This window comes from Sarcophilus harrisii, chromosome 2 (assembly GCF_902635505.1).
Source record: "Sarcophilus harrisii chromosome 2, mSarHar1.11, whole genome shotgun sequence".
NCBI classification, from domain to species: Eukaryota; Metazoa; Chordata; class Mammalia; order Dasyuromorphia; family Dasyuridae; genus Sarcophilus; species Sarcophilus harrisii.
Window position 1 is genome coordinate 106,980,332 of NC_045427.1, and position 20,294 is coordinate 107,000,625.

A 20,294-nucleotide genomic window follows, 5' to 3' on the forward strand; every position below is an offset into this window, starting at 1 on the left:
AGGTGAGTTTTCCCCAAAGATTTCAAAATAGGTCACACAATTATCCTTTAAATATAAGCTGCTTGTAAAGAATAATTTGAACAACCAAATAATTCTAAGTACTATAAATATTTAAATCAACTGTAAAGGACCTTTTAAGGAAGATGCTACACACCTCCAGAGAAAGGATTATTAGAAGTATGCATAATATGGTTTTATATATATTTGTAAATCTGCATCAAATGATGATCTTCTCTAGTGCGGAGTGGGGAGGAGAGAAGGGGGAAAATTCAGAACTTAAAATGTAATAAAATAAATGAATAAAGAGAAAAATACATATAAATTTTTAACTAAACCATCTGCCCCTAAAATATTCGGTGATGTCAAATATCATCACTACCATTTGTGAAAAGTCCATGAGTCAAGTGATAGTAGCATAAATACAATAAGGTAATAAGTGTACTTCATTTCTAAGTTTTTCTTGAACTATTTTTTGTTTTGTTAGAAGGCAATTGAAGAGAAGAGGATTCAATGTCATCAAATAGCCCAACCCTCAAAATATACCATTCTGGGAAGCATACTTCAGAGATTTTCTCTAGCAAGGATCTCTCAGCCCTAAGCATTATGGGAAATGAAATCTAATCATGCATACAACTTTTACCCTTAATAAATACTTTTTTAAAAAAATTGAAGTGAAGTGCACAGAATATATAGACAAACACACAAAGAAGAAAGAAATTTCTCAAGTTTATAATCAAACAAGAGAAATGAGATAAATCATCAAATAATTTTATAAGTTAGAAAAAACAATGAAGTATATATGAGAACTTCAGACGAAAAGGGATCATCATTAGACAGAATTGAAGGCATCTTGAAGGAAATACTTTATAGAAGATGGAACCTGAACTTTGTCTTGGAAAAAAAAAAGGAAAAAGTAGTAATTGAGTGTTTAATATATACTAGACACTGTATATAGGAGAAACACACTGGGAAAATAAATATCTTTCCCCTCAATATATTTCTATTTTCATAGGAAAAGATAAGACATGTAATAGAGTAGTGTTCAGGAAGGAGTGTTTTGGGCAGAAAAATCAGAGGGAAGAAAGATTTGAGCTATAGGGCAAATGATAGACATATCCATTGGAAGAATTGCATTATTGTTCTCCAAAACAATGATGGAAACTGCGGAGTGAAAGAGTGGCATGGCATGGAATGATGGCTGGGGATTTTTGTGATAGGCCTCAGACTGGACAAAATAAGGTGAAAGTTGATCAGTCAAAGCCTGGAGGGAAGTGGGGGCTGCAAGGAGAGACTGCTTAGAAGGTTATTATAATAAAGTAGGACAGCGTGAAGAACTGAACTAAGGTGGTGGACAGAATGGAAAAGGAGGAATAAATATCAGATGGCCCTTGAGATAGAAATGACAAAACTTAACAATTAATTAAATATAGGAAGTGAGAAAGAAGGAAGAGTCAAAGATTATCAAGTCTTAACCCGAGGTCACTTCCACTCAGTATAAAAGGCAGTATTGTTTAGTGGAAAAAAAGCACTACATTTGTACTCAGGGGATTCAAATCCTGCCCCCCTCACTTAACTCCCTGTGTGACTAAGTGATTAACAGTCTCTCTGAGTCTCAGTTTCTTCACCTATACGAGTGGGATAATATTTGTAAATCTTAATCTGCTATATAATAATATTAGCAAGAATTATAATTCCCCATATTGTTCTAAGGAAGAGTTCCAGAAATGTATTTTAAAGCTAACAAAAACATGACATAGTAGTGATAAGGAAAAAAAAGATATTTACTCATCTTCTGGAGTTTCTTACTCACACACAGAGCAACTGATAAATTCTTGACTTGTTCATTCCATACTTCAAAAGATGAAGTGAATAAGGGAATTTTATATTGAAAATAATGGTGACCAACAGAGATAAACAAAGGAGAAAAGAAAAGAACTTTAGATGAAAGTACAATAACAATTGCAATAAATAAGCAGGATAATGCCAAGAGTTGTCTGAAGGACCTTGGCTGTTGGGAGAATGGAGTTCCAAGAATTCAGAGAAAGGGAAGATAGGATCTGATGGCCTGAAAATTTTATTCAAAACTTGTGGGATATTCTTAAGAATAAAATTTGACCACAGAAAGTATGGTTATTCCCTTGAAGAATAAAAGAGGGTGCTATATAAAGAGAACACTGGATAAACACTGATCAAACCAGATTTTTTAAAAGGAATATAAAGAAAATTAAAGCAAGGGTAGAAAACTGAGGATGAATATGAAAGTATGGCATGGTCTTATAGGAATAACATCAGGAATACTAAAACCTAGGAGATAAAATTTGCCATGAATATTAACAACAGCAAAATAATTTTTAAGTTATTTTAGAGGCAAGAGGAAGGAATATATTTTTAGAAATGGATGAGATTACATAATTGATAATCAAGAGTCAATTTTTATTTCTTTTTCTAATTAAAGCTTTTTATTTTCAAAATATATACATGGGAGGCAGCTAGGTGGCGCAGTGGATAGAGTGCCAGTCTTGAATTCAGGAGGACCTGAATTCAAATTTGACCTCAGACACTTAACACTTCCTAACTGTGTGACCCTAGACAAGTCACTTAAACCCAACTGCCTCAGCAAAAAAAAAAAACAAAACAAAAAAACCCCCAAAAAACAACAACAAAAAAAAAAAAAACCCTACACGCACACGCACATGCACACGCACACAGGGATAATTTTTAACATTCACCTTTACAAAACCTTATTTTCTAATTTTTCCCCTCCATTCCCTCCCCTAGATGGCAAGTGATTCAATATATATTAAACATGTGCAGTTCTTCTATATAGATTTCCACAAATATGCTGCACAAGAAAAATCAGATCAAAAAGGAAAAAAATGAGAAAGAAAACAAAATGCAAACAATGGAAAGAATGAAAATATTATGTTATGGTCCACATTCAGTTCCCAAAGTCCTCTCTCTATGGCTCTCTCCATCACAAAACCATTGGAATTGGCTTGAATCATCTCATTGTTGATGAGAGCCAAGTCCATCAGAACTGATCACCATATAATCTTGCTGTTGCTGTGTATAATGATCTCCCGGTTCTACACATTTCACTTAGCATTAGTTCATGTAAGTCTAGGCCTCTCTGAAATCACCCTGCTGATCATTTCTTATAGAATAATAATATTTTATAGCATTTATATACCATAACTTGTTCAGCCATTCTCCAACTGATGGGGATTCACTCAGTTTCCAGTTTTTTGCCATTACAAAAAGGGCTGCCACAAACATTTTTGCACATATGGGTCCTTTCTCTCGACCATTTCTATTTCTTCTCTGTTTTCAATATTAGGGAACACAATCTTCAGTACTTGAAGGATAAAAGAAAAATAGCTTAGAAGACCTGAAATTCAAGACTTGTAAAGAGATTTTAAGAGGGCCTAGTTTCTACTCAAAGAGTTTAAGTTACCAGGCAGGCACAAACACATCCTAAGCTACTGAAAGAACTGACTGATATGCCTGTTGAGTCACTGTTGGTGATTTTTGAAAAAGAGATTCAACTTTTATATGAAATTATGGTTCTTGGTGTGTATATGCTCTTTTCTGTTCATATCCTATTTTTCTGCCCATAAGTTATGTAGATAAATTAGGTAGAAGTAGTTTTAATAGCATTAACTTTATACTCATTTTGATCTTTATTCTAAAAAGTTAATGTTCTGACCACACATAGTCACCTGATTTAAGAATGACTCTCATGTCAGTAATAAGTAATTTCCTGTCTATTCAAAAATAATAAATTGCATTGTGATATTATTTCATGTTCATCATGTCCAGTACCTTCTAATTCTTTTTCTCAAGGTAAACATTATTAAGATCCTATAATTAAGGCCCTGTAATGTGTCTTATTGCCAATGTATATTTTTCACCTTCTTCACCTAGTTAATATTTATAATGAAATCATCCAATATTAAGGCAATATTGATTTAGCTAGTTCTTAGGGAATTGTTGGTAGAATTTCTTGACCTCTTCATACTCTACAACAGATGATAGTAGACTGTTTGCAATTATTTTCATGGTATTTGTAAATATTTATCAGAAGTATTATAATATTATGGGACTAACAATCCCATGAAATTTTCTTTCTTATTGTCTTTCTATCTACAATAAAGGATAATTACCCACTCCTTTGTTTTCCTCTCTACAACGAACTTGTGAACTCCCCTTCCAGTCAACTATAACTTCCTTCTGCTTTCCGTTTTTGGTTAAAGTGAGGATAATAAAATTGACATGATTTACTTGTGTCAATAATGTGATGAGCATGCATTGATATTTGGATAAGGATCTCACATTTAGAATGCCAACAAACTAAAGTTAAACTTTATGGTCTGCCTAAAAATTAAGTCTTAGTTCAGTTTTCTGCCACATCACAAAAAAAAAAAAAAAAAAAAAAAAAAAAAAAGAATGAAGAAGAAGATCTCTTGGAATAAAACTAATATTTTATAATGTTCATTTTTTCACATCTTGCTATAACCAAAGAATTATCAAATTACTAACCTACTTACTGGTCAACTCTCTCTGTTTATCTAGGCTAATCTATGGAAAAATTACTCAGTCATTACCTTGTACTCTACTGGTATAGCCTAGGATTGTCTCCACACCATAATGAGGTAATAGAGTTTTAATTTATTTTGTATATCCATTGTATTTACATATTTTTACCTATTATATAATCCCTCCCAACCCCATTAGAATATGTTACATGAGAATAGTTTTGTTTTTGTATCTCTAGAAATTAGCATATTGCCTTGCATGATGAAGGGACTTGTAATGTTCTCATTCTTGTTTCAGAGTTCTGGCCCATAACACTTATGATCATTGAATTAAATTGAATATGACATATCCAGCATGTTCAGATTGACTGTTAAGCCATGAACCCATATTTGGTTTAATCAACTGGAAATCTAGCAAAACATGTGAACTCTGAGGTTCTCAAAGATCCTTATAGGATGATGGAGCCTAATTTGAAAGTAATTATCTTTTCAGAAATAGTCTGGGCTATATCTGAATGGTCTTAATTATGATAGGTATTATTGGAAAACTGAGCCTCTCCCATCCCCTCTCTCACCACTGTCAGGGAAGATACCAAGTTTGGCCACAGCCCAGCAAATGTCTAGAAATAAAAAATGTAGGTATACCATTGGTCTCCTTATTGGGGAGAAAGAGAGAGAAAGACAGAGACAGAGACACAGAGACAGAGACAGAGAGGGAAGGAGGAAAGGAGACAAAGAGAAAGATTATAGTTACACACATAGGCCTGTAAAATATACTATTTCTTAAAAATAAAAATTAAACAAATTAAAGAAGCTCAAAAATGATCTTATATTATATTTCTATTACCAGATCATTTAACAGATTCTCAATTAAATAGACTCAAAGAATAATGCTTCATCTCTATGAGATATACAAATAAAGTTTTGGATAGAGCAAATGACTGATCCAAGAAGGGATTATTTTAGAATGTAAAACAAAAAGAAATATATTGAAGTGCATCCGTAATTAATAGGAACAAGTACAGAAAATAGCTGTGGGAGGACTGTTATGTAATCATGTTCATAAGGCTAATAGATTTAGATGTGAAAATGGCCTCTTAGAAAACTAGTATCATTTCTTGTTTTTACAGATGAAGAAAAATTAATTTTAGAGAGTGAAAGGACTAATGATTTGCCCAGAGTCACAACAATGGTAAGTGGCAGATCTAGGATTGAAACCTAGTTCCTACAACTCCAAATACTGTGCAGAGTTGTCAGGGCAAAGAATAATTTAAGGAATGATTTTTAATAGATTCTCTATGAATGTGACTATTTAATGATAAAGGTATGTAATCAGGTTTTCACCTAAATCAGGAGAGTTTTGCATGCAACTTCTCTGATTATGGGAGATATGACTCTCGGTATAATTCCTGATTGGTGGAAAGAATGCTGAAGTGATTCTGTCTCCCCCCGTGAAGGACAATGTTGGTGTTGGGGTGGCTTCTTCAGAAAGAAACATATGTGATTCTAGACATTCTTTGGGAGAAAAAGCAAAACTTTAGAAGCTGCAGATATGTAGAGGGAGCTGGCTCCTTAAAATGTCCCTGATTTCCACTTTGCCTTCTTAGGCTTTCCCTTGGATGAGACTGGGTCTATTCTTTTTTATTGAGTTGAGATCTCACTTTGCTCCCATCTAAAAAGCTCATTGTTGTCTATTTTCTAGTATATTCTAATCTCTGAAACTTCCCCAATTTCTGCTTTCTTGGATAAATGAGCTTATTTTCTCTGTGGTTTGTTGTACAACTAGCATTAGGTGGGAACAAGCCAAATTTGTAAACACAAGTTAAGGGCTGATGACTAGGGAAATAGCAGTGAGATCAATTAGAAAACTACATGTGAGCAGAGAAAAGGTGAAGTTTGAAGTGAATGATAAGACTTGTCAAATTGATTGGATACATAGGATATGGGGCAGGATGCAGTTAAAGATGACACTAAGATTTTAAACCTGGGTGACTAGAAGTAAAGGGGTACTTAGAAGTTCAGAAAAGTATTGTGTTCAGTGAGGGGGGATAAGTGCTAAGGGGTATAAGTAGGGAAGAATGCAAAGCATATGGATCAAAGTCTATTCATGCTCCTATATCCTGTGAAATTGAATCTGTCTCATCTGAAATGGAAAAAAGGAGAACCTATTGATTATGCCCTGGGACACAACCCCAACATACCCACACCCTTGCTAGAAGTACCATCTTCAACCACAGGATAATCTGAAAGGCAGGCACTGGTCTACTGGAAAAGAGCAGGAAATTCCCAATGGCAAATGCATGACTATTGCTGTGGATATTTTGGTAGAAATTAAATTGTAACTATCTTTCTGAGTCTACTTGAGCTCAGAAGAAGGCTAAGACAAAAAAAAATCAAAGATGAGGAATATCGGGGATAAGATATATGACAATAGGATAAAGGAGGACTGACTATGGAGGAGGATAGGAGTTGATCCAATATCTCACCTTCCCATTAATTAATCACAAACTTTTTAGGAATAGGTCACACCCCCATTTTTAAGACTACTAACTCTATTAGGTCATATCAAATAGAAGTAAAATAACAACATATTCTGTAATTAACCAACAAACTTGGGGTACACAAATCACTCAAGACCAGAACTGCCTTCTTCAACTATCAGAATTCCATCTCTGCAGCCCTGAATCAGTTGAAAACCTTAATTTTTAAAATTTTTCCTATACTGCTGTAGCCCTTATTGATCACCTACTGCCAAGATATTCTACCTCACTTTTCTACATAATCTGAGAATTAATTATTTACTATTACCATTGTTTCATATATGTTGATCTCTTCTCTTCTTATATATTTAAAATGTTAATTTAAAACTATTTTCCCTTTCTCTTCTCACCTGATTAATTCATAACTACTTAAAGTAGTTTTAAAGTACTTGCATTTGAACAGCTTTATGTTAAAGGCAGCTAGATGGTGCAGTGAATCTGACCTTAGATTTACTTCCTAGTTGTATGACAACCCCAATCACCTCAGCAAAAAAAAAAAAAAAAAAACAAACTAAAATAAAATAAAGGCACAAATAATAGCTTACATTTGTCTATAATTCAATATTTACAAAGCATATTGTCTTAGTTGATTCTCATAACTACCCTGTTTAGGTAACTAACTAGCTATTTTTCTGACCTTTTAGTTTACCAGAGTACTGGCTAGAGTCAGATCATCCCAGAACAAATAGCATAGTGAGCCTGACACTTACTTCTTCTGTAATCTAGGGTAAACTACTTAAAATTCTCTGAGACTCAGTTTCTTCATCTGCAAAATGAAGGGGTTGCATAAGATAAACTACAAGGTTCATTCCAGATCTCAAATCTATGACCTGATGACCCTAAGTCCTTACTCTGTACAAGGCACTGTGTTGGTACAATGGTTACTAAAATAGAAATGATTCACTAAAACAATAGGGGCAATTGGTAGTGCACTGTTAGACTTGAATTCAGGAAAATATGAATTCAAACACTGCTTCAGACCCTGACTATCTATGTCATTCTAGGTAAATCCTTTCAGCCTCTTTTATCATCTGCAAAATGAGGATATTAAAACTACTTACCTCATAAGGCTGTTGAAAAGATCAAATGTGATCATAATTTTTAGGTACTTTGCAAACATTAGAATATTCTATAAATGCTGGATATAATTTAGTAAAACATGGTCTTTGATTTCAGTGAACTTATGTTTTATTATAAGACAAAACAAGTACAGACAAAAGTTATTTTGAGGAAAAAGAGAATTTCCACAATTAGGGAATTAGGAAAGGTTTCCCTTGGAGGATAGAGTGAAAAGTTTCCTAGAATTCAGGAGAAAAGATATAGCTATAGAATTAAACATTATTGACATTTTTATTTATAGTGCTTGAAGTTTATAAATGATCTTACACACATTATTTCTTTGTTTTTTGTAAACAACCTTATGTGATAGGTACTATAGATATTTTAATATTATTAATATCATTACTATTGTTATTATCATCGTAATACAAATGAGGAAATTAAAATTCATTGACCTTGAAGATCACATGGAGGAGTATCAAAGGCAGGATGTGATCTCCATTTGTTAACTACAAACCTAATACACTCACTCCACTGCTGTATCATAATTTGATCCAAATGGGCCCTGCCTTCTCCAATAAAGTTCACTTTTCTTTATCTTATACTCCATGCTTCTTGTCCATATTTTCTCACACATCTCTACAGAAAATCTTTCCAATGTGCTATAATCCTTCCTGAGCTCCACAAATAAGAGACTCTATCTTTCTTTCAGGTTCAGGCATTCTCTCTGGCTTTTGCTTGGAGTGCCCATTTCCCTCATCTTTGCCTACTGGCTTTCCTGGCTTCTTTTAAGTCCCAACTAAATCTACAAGAAGCCTTTCCAAACCCTCTTAAATCTAGTGCTTTCCCTCTCTTACTTAAATCCTATTTATTCTACATATAATTTGTACATATTTGTTTAATTATTATCTCTCCCATTAGATTGTAAACTCCTTGAGGACAGGGATTATCTTCTGCCTCTTTTTGTATATCCAGTGCCTTAGCATAGTGCCTGACATGCATTGAATGCTTTAAAAGTTTATTGATTGACAGAATGGCTGGCAGACTCTTCTTCTTTTAGCTTCTTTAGGGTACCAGTGTAGCACTTGGCTCTCCCATCTGTCTTCTCTTTTTTTTGATTCATGATTAGTCCTTTTTTCAGTCACACTCATCTTCCATCAAATCACTAGATCATAGATTGAGAGTTTGAAAAAACCTTAAAAGGGCTTTGAGTCAACTGTCCCATATTACATATGATTAAACTGAGGCTTAGGGAGGTTAAATCCTTTATGCGACATTTTTCAGGCGATCTAATTCTATCTGGCATGTTTTTTCCTATGACCCTCTAGTGCTTCATAATTTATAGTCACATAATTTCACCAGGGGAGTAGTGATTCAAAAGAGACGGGTTTTTTACAGTAGTTGGGGGACTGGGATCTTTCAAAGCATTATACAATAACAGTAGTTAGCATTTATATATTACTTTAAGATTTATGTAGTGCTTTGCATATGTTAACTCATTTGATTCTCATAACAACTTTTTAAGAGAGATGCTTTTATTATCCCTATGTCTCTCCGGGAGATTTGTCCATCTACTGAGTGTCTAAAGCAGGGTTTGAACTCTAGTCTTCTAGACAGCAAGACCCATGTTTTATCCAATGCATCACTTGGCTGCCTATTATTCCTCATTAAAACAGCTCAATAAGAGCTTGTTAATAATTATGATATTTGAATAGATATACAATCTAGATCAAGATTTCAACTAATACTGACAGAGATCCGATTAAGCACCTTTCTACTCTTCTCAATTGCTGCCCCATCTAGTTCTAGTTTTCCTAGGCATGAGCAAATCCAACAGCCTAAATTTTTCTTGAATTCCTTGGTGTCTTGGCAGGTCTTCTTCATGGCTCAAGGACCTTGAACCCTCTTAGCCAGCTATCAAAATCCTCTTTTTCTTTGGCTTTAGCCTTCCATTACCTAATCTTTTATCTAGTGGAAGACTACTTGCTATTTTCAATTCCCTTTTCCCTCTGTATTTTCTGTCTTCCAGTGATTCCTCAAATGATTTACATTTTAAAATCCTGGGATAATCTTTTCCTAATCAGTGGTTTCCTTTTCAATTTTGGAAAATTTTGGCAACTTTCTTTCTGAAGGTAAAGTCTTCCAGTTCTCTTGTCCCTCAGCTTTTTTCTGTCCATAATTCTAATAAGATAAACTATCTATATCTTACTAAATTCTGCCATAATAGTAGGCCTAAAGCATTTATGCAACTTCCTCAAGGACCTCACTTATTGCCAAGGCACTGTTCATTTTCTGGAGAACCTTGCTCATTAAGAATTGAATATTGAAAATTATTCAGTAAATCACAGTAATCTTTTGTGTTATATTACCTTCAGGCTGGTAGTAACACTACATTATAACTTGATAAATGTGCAGAATTTTAAGGAGGAAATGATTTATGAAAATAATGGTGATTTTGGCACAAAACAAGGCTAGTTTTCTTAAATCTGACAAAACAGAATTCTAGACATTTCTTGATGTCTTAAAATTAATTATGTTTATAATCTACAAGATGTTAGCCCAAAGAGCAAAGCTCTCAATGATATTTTGAATTCCCAAGTCATGTTCAGAGCTAGGATTTTGGTTTGGGATTAGTTTACTTTTCAACCTTGGCAGAAACTTTTTAATATCAACCTTGTAAGTACAAGAAAATAAATTAAAGTAACAAAAAGTTAATTAGATAAACAATAACTTAAAAAATTCTCATTAGATAGAGTACTGGATTTGAAGCTAGGAGGTCCTATGTTCAAATCTTACCTCAGATACTTACTAGGTAACCCTGGGAAAGTCACATAACCTCTCAAGGAAGTTGGACACAGTGGCCTCTGATATCCCTTCTAACCCTAAATCTATAGTCCTACAATAAACATCCTCATTGTTTATTTCATGGTTTATTTTAAAGAGGCATTGGGTCAATAAATGGGTTCCTAAAGGAACTCATTATTTAAAGAGCACAAGTAAAGAAATATTTTGTAAATCAATAAACCAATTAATGAAAAATATTTATTTTGCATTTATGATTTGCAAGGCACTATGATACCTACCCTGGAAAATATGGACAAGTATGAGATATGACATGACAGTCACTGCCCTCAAAGAGCTAACAATAAAGTACATATTTATTTTCATATTGTCTTCCCCAGTAGATTGTGAGCTTCTGGAGAACAGTTTTTCAACTTTCTTTGTATTCCAGATGCTTAGCAAGTCTTTGGCACATAGTAGATGCTTAATGTTTACAACCTGATTATACCTATTAAAAAGCAATTAACATTAAAAGGCAAGAAAAACTAAGTGACTATAAATTATTTAATTAATATAAGCTGTTATGACATAATGGATAGAGATCCAGTATCAGAGGTGGAGCACTTTGGTTCAACTCTTGGGCTAGTAATTTAATCTTCTTGTGCTCCAGGCAACATTTTAAGGTGTAATACAGATCATGGTGGCTATTTCCTACTTGCCCCTGGGTGATGATCCCTCTGTTTTCAAGAAATTCAGTACTTGGCTAGCTATCTTCTTCTCCTTTCCAACTCCTGCCTTTATATATTAGGAGATTCTGGCATTCATTTCTTTAGCATTGATGACTAATACTCTAAACTCCCAGTTTTTTCAATCTTGTCAAATCTCAAAACTTACTCCTAGGTGACTGGGAAGATAGTATTACCCTTGACAGTAAAAGAAAAGTTGAGAAGATAGAATTATTTTGGGGAAAAAATAATTTCAGATTTGGATCATTGAGTTTTAAATGTCGATTATGAAGTGAGAGATGTAAGTGTGGATTTCAGAAGAAAGGTTACAGAAACAAACCAAAAAACAAGCTGTCCTTTATTTGACTCTCCATGTTTCTCCAGGCTAGTTAAGAAATCATTCCTAACTTTTATTGTTCTGTAAGAAATGACCAGCAGGATGAATATAGAGAACTGATGTTAAGTGAAATGAGCAGAACCAGGAGATCATTATACACTTCAACACAATACTATATAAAGATCAATTCTGATGGAAGTGGCTATCTTCAGCAATGAGAGGATCCAATTCAGTTCCAATTGATCAGTGATGAACAGAACCAGCTATACCCAGAGAAAGAACACTGGGAAATGAGTGTGGGCTGCTTACATTTTTGTTTTTCTTCCCAGGTTATTTTTACCTTTCTAAATCCAATTTTTCTTGTGCAACAAGAGAACCGTATAAATATGTACACATATATTGTATTTAAGATATACTTTAACATGTTTAACATGTATGATACTACCTGCCATCTAGGGGAGGGGGTGGAGCAAAGGAAGGGAAAAGTTGGAGCAGAAGTGATTGCAAGGGTAAATGTTGAAAAATTACCCATGCATATATTCTGACAATAAAAAGCTATAATAAAAAAGATAAAAGACCTAGTTCTTCAACACACACCTACAGAAAAAAAAAAGAAATCATTCCTAGTTTTCTTTGCCAGCCTCAGCTCATTTTGACTTTCACACCCCAACATTATTTATAGGACCCTGCCATACATATTGTGGCATCCTTTGTGCATTACTTAATCTTACTTACATTTTCTGTGTAACTTCTAAAAAACCTAAAGGTTCATTAACCAATTCCCTGTACTTCCATGTAATTCTTTTTCAACAGCTTCCATTTCCTTCCCATCAGATTTGTTTATCTTTGTGTCTTCAGAATTTTACTGTTGAATGCTTCCTATTCTTAATGAATCAACTTCCCTTGTATAATTTAAGATTAATTAACCTCTCTCTGAATGTTTTGGAATTTGGTCTTCTAAAATCTATGATTGTCATTTTGTCAATTTTTGGAGAAATGCTGTTAGCTGCTTGTGAAGTATCTCTAACCCTGAAGGTACAATCATATAATCTTAGATTTGGAACTCAAAAGGACCTTTAAAATTGTCACTCTCCTCACTTCATTGATCACTCTATCCCTTTCTTTTGCCGTACCAATTCCTTTCTCTTTATTAGCTCTTTCTCAAGTTCTCATCCTCCTCAACCTTTCATTCCTTTAACATGAGCTCTTTTCAAGCTTTCCATAAACTTCATTCCTGAGCTTTGCATTTCTAAAATTCTCCAGATCTCACAAATTCTTTTCTTTCCTACCTTTATTTCCATTCTTTCTTCTTTGTTCCACTAACCTTTTTTTAAAAAAAATTTGACCCAGAAATTAAAACTTGAATGATTAGATAAAGAGTCAAAGAATAATGATAGTGGTTATGGGGATGGGGATGATGATGATGATGATAGTTGACATTGTGCTTCAAGGTTTGCAAAGCATTTTAAATAAATTATCTCATTTGAGTCTCACAACAGCCCTGTCGTAGCACTAGAATATGGGTATTATTAACTTAATGTTTTAAATGATATGAAGGTAAGTTTGGTGACTGGGAGGTAGATGACTTAAGTGGAATAACAATATTCCTAGATTGGAACCAATGGCTCACAGGCAGAATCAAAAGAGCAAAATAGTTACTCCAAGTGTACCAAGCATGAATAGTTACTACACTTTGTTGAAAGCCTTTTCTTTTTGTGTTAACATAACAAACATAATTCTGTATTTAATATGGTTGAGATAGCGTCTTGCTATTGTGAAGCCTTATCTTTTCTCTCTGGTACAAATCCAACTTGTTGATAGTGAATCTTTATGGATATGTTGTTATACTGCATAATATAACAACTTTTCTTATAGGGGAATATAAATGTGAAGAATTGCATATATATCATCAGATTTTGAAATCAAAATGAGGGACCCTCATGAACAAAGAGAGTTCTAATGATTGTTTTTGTAGTGGCAAAAAAGGGAAACTAAGAGGATGCTCATCAGTTGGGGAATGGTTAACTAAATTATGGCAAAAAATACAATGGAATACTATTATAAAATAAGAAATAATAAAAAAAGAGTTTCAAAAAACCTGGGAAGTCTTAAATGAACTAAAGCAGGGTGAGGTAAGTGGTACCAGAACAATTTATACAACAATATAAACAATTTTGAAAGACAAGAACTCTGATCAATAAAGTGATCAAGTATAATTCTAAAATATAGTGATGAAGCATGCTGCCCAATTTCTGAAAGAGAGGTAATGAATTCAAAGTACAGAACAAGATACATTTTGGGATACAGTCAATGAAGGAATTCCTCTTGCTTGACTAAGATTTGTTACAAAAAGTTTAAAAAATGTTTTATTTCTAAGTTGCAAGGAGAATAAGAGAGACAGAGAGAGAGACAGACAGAGGCAGCAAGAGAAACAGAGAGAGTGGGAGAAGAAAGGAGGAAGGGAGAAAAGGAGGAAGAGAGGGAGGGAGAGAGAAAAGGAGGGAGAGAGGGAAGGAGGGAGAGAAGATAAATACTTGATTTAAAATGAAATTAACTTTAAAAAGAATTGCTATTTCTATATTTTTAAAAGATTTTCTTGCTAGGTAAGGTATGTATCAGAGTGAAGGTGGCATAAAACCAAAATACAGCAATAAAAATAATTATCAATACAAAACAAGTGCACTCAGGCCCTTCAAGTAAATAGGAATGAAGAAAACACCTAGGTTTACAATCTCACAGTCATTCTTGAGGCTTCACTCCATCTCATATCATATGCTTAATCATTTTCCAAGGCTTATTGATTCTATCTTCCTAACAACTCTTATCATCACATTTGAATAATCTTTAAACGAATGAATTTTGTTAAAAATGGCATTTGTTCAGCCAAACATTGCAAAAATAGCAGTATATATTCTCTCTGCTTCTATATACCCCTAATTTACTCACTCTTCAATCCCTTACAATATTCCTTTAACCATATTATTTAATTGAAACTGCTTTCTTTAAGGTTATCAATATTTCAATGGATTCTTCTCAGTTCTCATACTCCCAGGTTTTATTGCATCCTTTATACTGTTTGCCAACTCTTCCCCTCCTGAATATTCCTTCTTCCCTTGCCTTCTATGGCATTGCTCTTTTTAAACTTCTTACTCATCTAATTATTACTTTTTAGTGTCTTTTGTTGGTTCATCATCCTTCTTCTCAATCTAAGAGTATGGGTTTGGTCACTCATCAAATCTCTGACATTGTGTCTACTTTTCTCTTTTAATCTGACTTCATGGGTTCAATTATTACTTATATGCTGATGGCTCTCAAAATGATAGAATTCATCTTGCTCTTCCCAGTGGTTTCCAGTTCCAGCTTTCTAATTGCTTCCTGGACCTCTCTACTTGAGTGCCCTACTAGTATCTTAAACTCAACATATCCAAAATTAAACTTATTGAACCTAAACTTCCTCTTCTCCCTTTTGTTTATCATATCTAGTTATGAACTAGTCATTATTAGGCTCAGGCTCAAAACTTCAGATTTATTATCACTGAGATGCCTCTTCTACCCCACCTCTCTATATATACATATCTAGGTCAAGACCTGGCCATAACATAGAGGACTAGAATAGAAGTGCATATTTGGAACAGACCTTAGAGATCGTCCCATCCAACAGAAACACTTGAATGATATTTTTTACTATATTCATGCAACATTTACTTGAAGATCTTTAGTAATGGAGAACTAACTAAATCTCAAGCTAACCTATATCTCTTGGATCCAAGCTTTCCTCTCCATTCACACTACCATTTAACTAGATTATTTTAATGGCCTCTTAAGTGAGTCCAGTCTACTCTCCAATTCATTTTTAACATAGCTGCCAAGTTAATATAATTTACAGGTCTGACCATATTAATCCCCAAATGATTAGGAGAATATTATTATCTCTGTTTTGCTTTGTTTTTATTTATTTTGTTAAATATCTCTCAATTATATATTTTTAAAATTTTGCATAGTATTTTATTTTTCCAATTACATGTAAAAATATTTTCAATATTCATTTTGGTAATATTTTGAGGTTTAGTTCTTTTTCTCTTTCATTTCCTTCCCTTCCCCCTCCTCAATATGGCAAGCAAACTGATAAAGGTGATACATGTATAATAATTTAAAATATTTTCCCACATACCAATTATATTCTAATCTGATTCCAGCAGTACTGAAAATATGATAGGCCACATACATGTTTGACACCTCTGACCTAATCTGTGATTCATTCATTCACCCCATCTCAACCCCATATAGGCATGTATAGGAACACCCTAAGGTGTTTATCATCATCTACAAGGATTCTTCCTCTTTATTCGAAAAATCACATTCCTCTACATCAGGGGAAGGGGACATCTGGCCTGTGGCTTTTGGTCTGGCTTGGTCAAGGCAACACAGGCCATGATGAGCTAAAAGCTAGGTACAACACCTTCTGCTGCTTCAATTATTAAGTTTATAATTTTGGATGGCCCACAAATGGTGTTATAAATATCCAAATGGCCCTTGGCAGAAAAAAGCTTTCCCCACCCCTGCTCTAGATGATCAAAACTTCCCATCATTTCATCACTTTTTATACCTCACCCCTCCTAAAACCATTTTTCAACATCATCATGACTTCCAATCCCTCTACTGCTCAGTACATTCTCAGGCCTGTCTCTACTCATCCCTTGCCACATGTCAGTTGTAGATTATTCCTATCATCCAAGTCCTCCATTCCTACTCACATGGTGCTAAATAGAGTAGGAAAAAGTTGTAGGACATCAGGCAAGTAATTTAATGTCTCTCAACCTCAGTTTCCCCATCTGGAAAATGAGAAGGTTGGACTTTGATGGCCTCAAAGGTCCCTTCGATCTTGCAAATTCACACAATTGTACAAATCAGATTCACTATAAATTTATGTTACAATATGATACCTATCTTACTCCCACAGAAGCAATTCTAAACCTTTACTTCTCTCCTCAAACTTCCTGTAGTGTTCCACTTCCTCACTCTTTTTTTGTGGATCTTGTTTCTTAGTTTGTGGTGAAAATAGAGGTTATTCATCACGAATTCCTTTACATGATCATCATCATCTTTCCTTTGCTCTAGTCTTTAAAGCTGTGTTGGTTCCTCATATAACTGAGGCCTTATTACTAGACCAATCTTCAATTTTTTTCTTATTTACTGATCTTTTCCCTACTTTCCTTAAAAAGAAAACCTTCACTAAACCAAGGAATGTTCTGGTAAATGTTTAACCAGTTCTTCAGGGAAAGAATACGCACATGACATACTCAATTAATTGCTAATTATAAATTAATTGATTACTAGCTCTTTAGTAGTTTGCTGGTTTACAAGGTGTGAATGTTTACATTGAAAAATCTAACATTTAGCTATCCCTATTTCAGCTAGCTCCGGCACACCTATCATCCTATCAAACTATCATATTGTACTTCTCCTCTCTTTTTAGCTAAACTCCTAGAAAAAGCTATTTACGTTCATTCTCTTTCCTTTCTTCTCACTCCTCAGTTGCTTGCAATCTAACTATTAACCTCACTGCTCAACTGAAACTACCATTGCTAGTTATAAATGTTCTCTTAACTGTCAAATCTGACAATGTTTTCTCAGTTCCCATCTCAATGGATCTTTCTGTTACCTTATCTTTGAGACTATTGACAATCCTCTTGCAGGTATTCTCTTCTCTACAGATTTCCAGGATACTATTTTCTTTTGATTCTTCTCCCTTCTAACTGTTCCTTAGCCTTTTATGCTGGCTCATTATTTAATCACATCCTTTAACCATGGGTATACCTCAAAGACTCTGAATTTGGTCCTCTCTTCTTCTTTCTCCTAGTGAGGTCTACTAGGCTCAATTATTTTCTCTGTGCAAATGATTCTCAGATAGATTTTGATTCAGTCCTGCCTGGTCTCTCTCTGAGCTTTTGTTCCACATCACCAAATGCCTGTTAGACATTTCAAAATATAGGTCCAGAAGACAACCCAAATTCAAAAAGCTCATGGAAGAACTTATCTTTCCCTGAAAACAAATCTTCCTTACAAAATTACCTATTTGTATCAAAGGGACCACTATTTTTCTAGTCTCTGAGGCCTCTAATTTCAATGTCATATTTAAATCCCCTTTCTTCTTTACCCTATATATCCAATTAGTTACCAAATTTTTACATTTCTACCTCCACACCATCCCTTTCTTTTGACCTCTTTTCCCACATATTTAGCCATCATTTTGATTCAGATTTATATCATATCTTCCTGAGATTATTCAACAGTCTTCTAATTCACTTTCAGGTCTGAAGACTCATCTTTGTATAACCAAAAAAAATTAATATAATCTACAGATAGAGGCAACCAGGGCCATAGCAAAGGGAGTGCTGGATCTGGAATTGGGAAGACCAGGCAATAAAGTAAGCCATTTAACTTTTATTAAGTTCCAACAAAGTGTCAGGCACTATGCTAAGTTCTGGGAATACCACAAAAAAAAGCAAGAAACAGCTTCTGCCCTCAAAGAACCCCCAATCTGCTGTGGCCCTGAAATCTAGCTTGAGACATCTGTTAGCTGTATGATGCTCAGCAAGTCATATCAATATCCTTATCTGTAAAAGAGAGACAATTATGGCACCTACTTTCTAGGGTTGTTGTGAGGATAAAATAATATTTATAAAGTGCTTTGCAAACTTTAAAAACACTATATATATGCGAGTGTGATATTGATGATGATAAAGAAAAGCATAGTGTTCAGGATGAGAGAATGATTCTGCACCTCTGTGTTCAGATCAGACATTAACTGAAGTCTTGTGTTTAGTTCTTGGGTTACAGTTTAGAAAGGATATTGGGATATCAGAAGGTAGCCTACAGAGAAAGCCAAAGGATGATGACTCTAGAGTCCTGGAACTATTCCATATTAGGATCAGTTAAAAGAACTAGGTTTATTTAGACCAGAGAAGAGAAGGATTATGGGAAAACTGATAGCTGTCTTTAAATATTTGAAGGGCTATCCTGTGGAAGAGGGATTAGTTTTGTCTTCCTTGGCCTCAAAGGCTCACTAGGAACAATGGGTAGAAGGCAAATTTATGCTTGATTTAAGGACAAACTCACTAACAATTTGAACCATTCAAAAGTGGAATGTGATGCCTTGAGAGATAGTGTGTAATTAACTCCTCAATGTACTGGTAAGTTCTTGCTTACAGGAAGGATGAGTGCTGGGTATGACATAGAGGGTATTCTTATTCAGATAAAAGTTGAACTAGATGGTCCCAAGTATGAGAAAAACATACCTCCTCTTTCTTCTTTGCAGAAGTGGCAATCTATAAGTGTGGAACATTGTTATTTAATTTTGTTAAACTGCTTTCCCTCTTCTTTTTTTGTTGCTTCTTACAAGGGATAGCTTACAGGGTAGAAATGAAGAAAGATATCTATATTTAGAAATGAAGATGATGTGAAAACAAAATATAACTACAGAATTTGTTTTAAAAATCAATGGCCACTGAGATTCTAATTCTGACATTCTGTGATTCTATTTTTTAAAAAGTGGTATCAAAAAAACTTATGACTGAAAAAGGAGATGGGCTAGTCACATCAAATAAGTCTGCATTAAATAATATCAAAGGACATGGTGAAAAAACCACAACAAAAAGTGGGTGGGCTACAATTGGAAAAATTATGGAAATTCGGACAAAACTCATGAAGGATAGAAAAGTTAGAAGGATTCCCCACATTGATGAGACCCTTACAGTAGTACTGAAGAATTAAGAAGCTAAAAGGCTGTTTGCTCCCACAGTAAATACTATCAGTTATAACTTTTTCTTTTTCAGGTCTTATGTATGATTTTTATAATTTTCCATATTCTTTTTGTGTCATATACTGCCTTGCTCTAGTCCATCTCATACTGCAATGAAACCCCATATCCACGACACATATTCATTTGGCCTTTGTTTGCAGATCACAGACAAAGAAACCAGCTTCAGTGTGACTATCTATGGCACCCTATGCTCCTCTTTAACATTCTGTGAGCCAGAAGTTAATTGGACTTTGCATAAAGTAAAAATAAAGAGGTTCTTAGTTGATCTGCTTATGGGCTTGCTTAGAAGTAAGTGGCACCATTTTTATTTAATTTAATTTAATTTTATTTTTTTATTTAATAGCCTTTTATTTACAGGATATATACATGGGTAACTTTACAGCATTAACAATTGCCAAACCTCTTGTTCCAATTTTTCACCTCTTACCCCCCCTCACCCCCTCCCCTAAATGGCAGGATGACTAGTAGATGTTAAATATATTAAAATATAACTTA

At 34.2% G+C, this 20,294-nt stretch overlaps 1 protein-coding gene and 1 long non-coding RNA gene across 8 annotated transcripts in view; one reads left to right on the forward strand and one right to left on the reverse strand.

Moving 5' to 3' along the window:
• LOC116421379 overlaps window positions 1-5,798 on the forward strand; it is a 130,256-nt gene extending 124,458 nt beyond the window's left edge. For both annotated transcript variants that reach the window (XR_004231724.1, XR_004231723.1), the window contains 2 exons: window positions 4,573-4,652; window positions 5,666-5,798. This is a non-coding gene — a long non-coding RNA (uncharacterized LOC116421379). The remainder of the gene's footprint in view (window positions 1-4,572; window positions 4,653-5,665) is intronic.
• Window positions 1-20,294, reverse strand: part of WDPCP (WD repeat containing planar cell polarity effector) — a 363,046-nt gene that overhangs the window by 207,266 nt on the left and 135,486 nt on the right. The window lies entirely within an intron of this gene.